This window comes from Ips typographus, linkage group LG2 (genome assembly GCF_016097725.1).
Source record: "Ips typographus isolate SLU linkage group LG2, UJ_Ityp_2.0, whole genome shotgun sequence".
NCBI classification, from domain to species: Eukaryota; Metazoa; Arthropoda; class Insecta; order Coleoptera; family Curculionidae; genus Ips; species Ips typographus.
Genome location: NC_138423.1, coordinates 13,062,084 through 13,070,174, shown reverse-complemented (window position 1 = coordinate 13,070,174; position 8,091 = coordinate 13,062,084).

Below are 8,091 nucleotides of genomic sequence, written 5' to 3'. Positions count from 1 at the left end.
CCTAAATGTCTTCATTAAATTCCGTTATTAAAAATATACAGTTGGTTCCTGTGAATAGTGACATATTTTCAAAAGTGCATTTTGTAATAAGATTCAACCGGTAAATCCATCTACTTAAGCAAGGATCGACTGATTAACTTCTAAGAAGAAGTTACTTTAATCAGTCGTTGTTTCTGCTGATGCTGATACATTTTCTGGTTGTATCTGTAGGTGGAATCTGCTTTCTGGAATTCTTGTATAGAAATAACAGACGCATTTGCTTTTTGGAAATAATGTGGGAAGTCCATCACAAATCAACTAAAGGTCTGCAGTCTGTGAAGTAAATTAATGAATAAATTATCAATTGAATGACATTCGAATATAGTCAACAAAAAAAGGGGTCTTCTTTACCATAAAGATAACTCATTTTGATTGGTTGGAAGTGCATAGCATAAGCACAACACAAAAGCGTGTTTTAACATTTGAAATAAAAGAATTTTGATTTGACTGTGATTTACACAACAGTGAGTGATTTTTAGCCCGCTTTATACGCCCGACACATATCCTGGAATATTTACCTAAAAATTTCCAGAAAACACCACAAAGTTAATATTAGAATGTTAATGTTGATTCATCTGCAAGATCGATTTTTAGTTTAATAATTATGTAAGTACCTATTCTAGGATAATGTCACGTTTAAATTGTAAGGCCTTTTTGGCCCAACAAGTTCAACAAGACGTGCGTTAATTACGTTGATAAACGCCTTTACCGAGATCTTGTTTGAGAGGTAGAATCAAACCATTTGGTAGACTATAATTTAATAACTAAATAGCAGTTAAAACTAAATGACAAAATGGTTGATTTATCAGCTATTTGAATCGGAATAAAACCTTCAAACATAATTCCCAAAAGTAACAATACCTTTTACATGCACAAAATATTACAATAATTAAATAAATTATACTTACATTTGTTAAACAATGATTAAGGCAGCTTTCTAGAAGGTTTGGCACTCGCGTTTTATTATAATTTAGGAAATGGTTTCGTATTCAATTAATTTACGAACCCGGTGCGGGTTGCAGAATTCGGGGCGACTACATCATGGTGTTATGAGGCGGAGTCTCCGACCGTCTCCCTTACCAACCCATGTCGAGCTTAATTTATACCCGATTGATTGGCTTACGTAGCCCGCTTCTTCTTTCTGCATAGCAGTAGCGGTGATTTGTCTGTGTATTCTGACTGTAACCTTGCCTCGCGCATTTTATTATTTTGCCATCTCCGAATATCTGCCTAAGTCCATCTTTTAAATTAATGGATTTTCCATTCGTGACAATATCTAATTTTTTTAAATTTTGTCTGTTATTTTTTCTAAAAACATCTATAACCAAAAATGCCGCCTACTGTTGGTTACTAGAAAATTATGATTTTTTTAAAATATTAGTGCAAAAACGAAAAAACAAAGATGGTCATTTGCTGGCTCTATACGTCTTCTCAAAGCAAATACAAAAACTATTAGAAGGTTTGGTTACCAAATAGTATATAAAATTTTTAAAAAAACTTGATAATTTCTTAAAATTAACATGCCAACTGATTAACTAAATGATCATTTTTGAGAATATGTATGTGAACTATTCTGGAAAACCAGCGTTATGCATGAATGGTTGCACCAACTTATTTTAATCTGGGTTTAACTTCGATCACTGAAAATTCTACTCTAGTTAAATAGAATAAAAAAAAGCATTTGGTAGGTACTAAAGCTTCATTTAAGCCTCATCAAAGAAATATAAAATAAAAAAAAAACTGAAAACATATTTTAACTACTTGTGCAGAAAGCGGACTATTGGACTAAATAATCATTTGGGCTCGTGTATATGTGAGCAAAGCTAATGGAAATTTCATAGGGCATTATATTGATTGCGAAAACCTCTGTAATCCTTTTGTTCAGTGAAACTCCCCTATAAAATGTAACACAGAGCGAACGTGGAGGCTGAAAGGTGATGTGTTCAGTTTCGGATAATTGGCGAAAACTACCATTAGTTGATGTTATCTGTGGTGAAAATTATCGCCACCTAACATTTGTTTAGAAAGATGTGTGTGTGAGTGTATGTCTGCTGGATTATGCTATGAAAGAAGTGCTTAATGAATGAAAAATAATAAACCAACCTAACTGGACCATACTAAATTCTCTTTGTCTCTCGCTTTCTTTTCCCTTCAGCTACACTACTTGAACAATTATTCTTTTCTTATCTATCTCATTTTTATATTTTTGGAAGGAAACCCTTTATTTCTCTGATCCATTAATCTGGTCAGATTTCGACTGACTGGAATACAATGTGAAAGTTAAAGAGCCAAATAGGTCTCATCAATTCCTCGACAATGTAAAAGTCTCAAATTGCCAATATATTTTAGATTCAACGAGCGGCCGTCAGTGCAATCAATGACATCATATTTCTTTACAAAGTAACGTGGGAGGTCAGTAGATTGCTTTTTACCCCCCAACTGAAACTTCAATTGATTGGACATGTTAAACACGGTAAACTCTTCGGGATTTTGTCCTATCAGGAATAATATGCACGGAAGTTTATATTATATACCATTTTTGTCAATTTAACTAATAATTGTTACTGTTGTAACTTATAGGTTACTTTGCTTAAATAATATTGTTTTGACATAAGTGTATGTGTTATTTAAGATACTTTGTTAGTCTAGTTTGAAGTTCATAGAAGACCTTACATTTGAAGACAATTTTTTTTATTTTTCAGTATTACATCGTTACTAACTATTCTCTTCTCCTAATCCAAACATTTTCAATCTAAACTTCTCGTCAAAAAGTGGAAGAATGGTACAGCAAAATTTTTAATAAGAAATACGGGATTAGAAAAAAAAATAAAACTACCCAATTTAAGTAAAAACTTATAAACTGCTCATACAGGGTGAACCAAAAAAATAAAATAATCTTTGTGTTCGGTAATTTTAATAGAAAATTATGATATCAAAGCATTCATTTTAAAAGTTGAATGAGCAGAAATAGTGAGGGTTGAGTGGGAGGCAATTCCCCAAAATTTTATTGCAAAGGGTTTGTAGTCCGCAAGTCATCGAATATGAACGCTGTGTAACTGTATTTTTTTAAAATTAAAAGCCGTTATTTTTTATTAAATTTACCGAATAAAGATACATCGTTTATTTGTATGGTAAAACATTTGATTTTTATTTTTATTTTGTATGATTTTTTTAACCCACCCTGTAGAACGCGGTTTAAAAATGTTCAAGTGGGTAAATTAAAATGTAATTTTGCGAATCTCATTTTGCTGGCAAAAAACTTACTTCTCCTGTTTTAAATTTAATAATTTCGAATTCAAAACAAGAGAAAAAAAAAACAGATTTTAACAATTTTGCAATAAATTTTGTAAACGGCCTTTAATCGCCAAAAAAATGTCTAGAGATATGTATTGGATTATTAAACCAATAGTGTGCTTCTTTATCCAATATTCATTATTTTCCATTAAAATTACTGAACATGCTAAGATTTATGATAAAATACAAACACCCTGTTTAAGTTTTTTACTTAAATTGAGTAGATTTACGTGTAACCTTGCTAATCCCGGACTTCTTCCGGAAAGGTTCTAAAGAAATAATTGTTTATTTTGAAACAAGAAAATTAAAATAAACTACATTTTAAAAATGTTGCAATAAATTTTGTAAACGGTAATCGCCAAACTGGCAAAAACGTCTAGAAATATTGACCACAAGACTCAATAAAGGTTATTGTGAAATAAAAAAAAAATTGCGAAAAAGGGCCTTAGACAGAATTTTTTATTTTTTGACTACACCTCAGTCACACCCTGTATACTCGGATTTGTGGCAACTTTCAAAAAGATCATTTAAGTCATCAAAAAGAGAAAGAAAATACCTTTTAATACTCAAAAAAATTAGTAAAATTGAGTGAATCAGTTTGAAGAATTTTTAGAAAAATTTTGCTGTCCCATTCTTTATGACGAGCAGTTTATTTCCAACAATAATTAAGATCAATTGTATGTACATTTGCAGTTTCAATCTATTCAGTAAAGAATTTTAAACTAACTGTGCAAAAACGCAATTTATTCACTTGAACACAGCAAGGAAAGTTTAATTACGAAACACTTCGAAACTTGTTCTATTTCAAGACAGGATTTTCTATATCCACCCTTACTAGATTCAACATCCGTTCTCGGTTTGCTTCGGTTTTACTACGTAATTTTAACAAAGTGTAGTTTATTATCTGACAAGAATACTGCAAAAAAGTAAATTTAGTTCGGATTATTTGAGCAACTCAGTTTTAATTACTTTGCAGTTTATTCAATTTTATTAACCTGGTTTGATGATTTTTTTATCTGTTTATTTTACTTGCTTCTGTAATGATAAATTACCATGTTTTAGTGATGAGAGAAAAGGAGAAGTTTTAAAACGTTTTTTTAATCATAATAATCAACTTCAGTCACTTAACAATTTATTTTTAATAGCTTAATTTTAAAATTAACCATGTAAAAATCAGAAACTTCTCGGTTCCCGATATCCCCCGCCTACTCCCTTAACGTTTCACTCTAATCTCCATGCACTAAATACTCCCAAATCACTGAAAATTTGACGTGATTTAGAGCAGTGCAACGCGGAAAGCTGAAGCCGGAAAATGATTGTCAGGCACGACTCGTATAACTACCGCAGAGAGAAAGTTGGGAAAACTTAAATTCGCCACCGTCGCAGAAGTGGATGATAACGACTTTCGAATTGATTAAGAAGGATTGTGTGCCGAAATAAGTGAGGACGTCCTCGTTCGAATACTTGCCTCCAACAGCAGCTAGAATAAGGACTTATTGTGTTTCTAAGTGTGATTTTGCCACATCGTTTTAACCTAGTTTCAGTGGAAGTATTTACTTGACAAATCTTAGTCTGGGTTTTAACAAATAGCACCACTAACCCGTTTAGATTAATTTAGCATCTTAAGATTTAGTCCAGAGTGTCTTAAAATAGTGTATAAAAATTAAGTCAAAACACCTAAAAAATTACATTTGAAAAGTGACATGGTTTATAATCAGTCAGTTTTGATACTTATTTTCGGACGAAAAATATCCTAAAAGGACTGCATTTTAAACTTTGAGTTACCCTGTATAATCTTATACCACTCGTAGTCAATTTTCGTGCCCTAGTGACATTTTTACAGCATTATTTTATTATACAGGGTCTTGTATCTTAACTACTTTGGAAGCTTAAATTGGAGGCACATTTTAAGATTAGTCAGAACTATACAGTGTCACAGAAAATTATAGTGTGGTAAAATGTATTTTTTAAATGGGTGATTCTGTATTTTATTATATTTTTGGATAGTTCTATTGATTATAAGGAAAATTTGTTTTTATAAAGATGCGATTTAACGTGTACTATTTTCGTGAAAATGGCGACTAAAAATCGAAATTTTTTATATTTAGGAATTAGTAAAACTAAAAACGGAGTTGCACATTCATATCTGAGTTGTTTATGGGCTATATGACAATGCCAACTTGAAGTAGAGAATTTCTTATAACAGTTTTTGCTTACTAATGCCCAATAAGTGAAAAATTCCCTAAACTTTTTTTTGGCCAAAAAAAATCATAAAAGCCATTTTGACATAGTTTAAGAAAACTTAAAATAGAAATGTACCAAACACTTCAAAGTTTTACGGATTTTTAAATCATGTGTCAATTTTCTACGACATCCTGTTGAAACTAATTTTAAAATGTGCTTACATTAGTCTTACAGTAATTTCCAAAGTTTCATTTCAATCGGATGAGAAATAAGCTCTAAGCTCCCGAGGGAGTAGTTGAGACGAGACTTGTTCAAAAACAGTTCAATATTTAGGTCTTGATTAAATTTTATAATTTATAGTAAAAGCTTCTTGACAGCATGCAAATTATAGCTTCTTAAATATAGAACAAAGCTTTCACTACACGAAATTTTAAGACTTGTTACCATCAACTTGAAATTTAAAATTTAAATGTTTTTTAGGTCAAGCCCAGTAATTTTTCCTTGATTTACTATTGCTACTTGGTATGCATCAAACTTTCATTATTAAAGCATGACATCAAAATATAATAACACCGACATCGCAAAAACATCTTAATTAATCCAGTTTTCAATTACCCAACCATCAATTAAAAACTGTCCGAGTTAATCAACTTTATCATTGTACTTCACGCGGTCCTTCATTTAGGAAATTCATATTTACTCTTATCCGGACATCGTTAGTTTTAATTTCGTAATGTCAAGGTTTTCATAGCTTTGAAATTAAAAAAAGACCGCTGCCAGATTCCGTCGTGTAATTTTCATGACTAATTCACTAAATAAAGTCTGTCTTTTGAGCTAACATGTAGTTAATATTATTTCACCCTTTGACCCTACAAATTGAGCTAATTATTATTTTACGAGACCGTTTTAGAACTTTAGCGAACAAATGAATTTAATAAAATGAGGGGCGTAATATTAGAATCTTAATTAGAATGTAGGGACCAGGACTTGGTAACTTGTAACAATCCAATTTGCAAAGTTTGGTAGTTGACGGTCTTGCAAAATTGATGCACTGTCAGTTAACTTGGTTAGGACATTCTAAACTTCATATGCAACAATATGATACTCCTTTCAAGTGTGTGTTTCACTGATTGTTTTGTTGAGTTGAATATTACATAGCTTTATAACATCAAAACACCCCAAAATAATTTCCAAACCTTATTAATTTAACCCAAACCAGTACTACACAAAGGGTGTTCTTAAAAACAGAAAGTTTAAGGTTAGCAGAATTGATAATGTAATTTGAAAACAGTTTTGACTTGACAAAACTGATCAGACAGAAAACTGATCCTTAGACTTTACAAATGTAGTTTCATTGGACATTAGAGATCAAGTCATTAGCCCTATTTGCTAACTGAATATTTTTGATCATCATCATCATCATCATCAAACAGCCTGTCTCGTCCACTGCTGAACATAGGCCTCCGTTAACGATCTCCATTTATTTCGATCCTGGGCATCCTGGATCCAATTTGGTGCTACTCTTTTTATGTCATCCGTCCACCGGGTCGGCGGACGACCTCTGTTCCTGGACGCATCTTGCCTAGGTCTCCACTCTATGATCTTTTTGGTCCATCTTTCGTTGGTCATTCTTGCGACATGTCCAGCCCAGTTCCACTTTAGATATGTTATTCGCTGGATTGCATCGGTAACCCCTGTTCTCTGACGTATCCGATCATTCGGAATCCTGTCTCTCAGCGTGGCTCCCAACATGGAACGTTCCATGGCTCGCTGGGCCACTCTTACTTTATTACTGATTTTCGTGTTAGAGTTAAGGTCTCCGAACCATAAGTCAGAACCGGCAGAACACACTGATCAAACACCCTCCGCTTAAGGCATATGGGGGTTTCGGACTTAAAAATGTGCTTCAGCTTCCCATAGGCGGCCCACGTTAGTCCTATCCTTCTTTTGATTTCGCAGGTTTGATTGTCTCTGCCAATCGTAATATCATGGCCCAGATATCTGTAGGATGTAACTTGGGAAATTTCTTTTCCTTCTACTAAGTAGTTTCTGTTTGGGACTAGATTTGTCATGAAATTTGTTTTCGATGGATTGATTTTAAGCCCAACTTTATGTGAAGCAGATGTTAGTCTCATAAGGAGTTTCTCTGCCTTATCCAAGCTATCTGAGATCAGTACAATATCGTCAGCGAACCGAAGGTGACTGAAATTTTCGCCGTTGATATTTATACCCATATTCTCCAACTCGACACTCTTGAACATATACTCCAACAAAGTGGTAAACAGTTTAGGGGAGATTGTGTCGCCCTGTCGTACACCGCGCTGCACTCTGAATCTATCTGTCTCTTCATGGAGTCTTACGCTCGCTGTTGCATTTTCGTATATATGTTGCAGTATAGCAGGGTATCTGTGGTCTACTCGGCAGTCGGCAAGTGCTTTAAACATCTCGCTGTGCTTGATGGAATCAAACGCCTTTTCGTAGTCCACAAATATTAACACGAGTGGCTTGTTGTACTCAACGGACTTCTCGATCAATGTCTTAATAACTTGCAGATGGTCATTTGTTCCGTATCCG